Source organism: Nannospalax galili, unplaced genomic scaffold, assembly GCF_000622305.1.
Source record: "Nannospalax galili isolate Female #2095 unplaced genomic scaffold, S.galili_v1.0 scaffold381, whole genome shotgun sequence".
NCBI lineage: Eukaryota > Metazoa > Chordata > Mammalia > Rodentia > Spalacidae > Nannospalax > Nannospalax galili.
The window spans coordinates 230,315-230,959 of record NW_008347312.1 but is presented as its reverse complement, the minus strand read 5'-3'; the positions used below and the strand labels follow the sequence as shown (position 1 = coordinate 230,959).

Sequence of the window (645 nt, the reverse complement as noted above, 5' to 3'; positions counted from 1 at the left end):
CCCATGTGACCCCTGAGGAACAGATCCTCAAACGACCTTAAGAGTACAAATAAATCGGTTTATCTGGGCCAACTGTATGGCCTTAAATACCCAAAAGGAAAGTATAACTAAAGATTAAAGGGGCCAATATAATTTCTTAAGAGTCCATATGTATAGCTAAAGGCTACATAACAAGCAACAATGCCAGACAGGCAATACCTTCTTTTGAGTTGTTGGCCAGGGTGGCCAAAGGGATTCCCAGATAGTAGCCCAGCACAGAACTGGGAAATTGAACAGCAGACCCCAATCTTATCCAAAAGAATACTGACAACTGATTACGGTTAGATAAGGAACAGCTGACCCTCCTAAAACAAAGACCTCTAGACACTCTGACTAGATTCACCAGAAGGGCAAGTAGGGGGGAATGGCTGGAGGTGCCGACAATGCAGCAGACAGTAGCAGGGATATCAGAGTATAAGGACTCTAGTTGGGGGAGGGAGGCTCTGGGAGGGTGCCACCTGTGAAGTAGGTGTATAAATAAAAAAAAAAAAAATAACTCTTCAAAGCATAAAAATTTGCTCCTTAATAATTAGTAGATGTGAAAAACATTACCACTGAAATCTACCTGATGACTTTATATCCATGCTCAGATGCCAAGGAGCTCAG

At 42.5% G+C, this 645-nt stretch overlaps 1 protein-coding gene across 1 annotated transcript in view; it reads right to left on the bottom strand.

Moving 5' to 3' along the window:
• Nucleotides 1-645, bottom strand: part of Cog7 (component of oligomeric golgi complex 7) — a 93,340-nt gene that overhangs the window by 58,942 nt on the left and 33,753 nt on the right. The window lies entirely within an intron of this gene.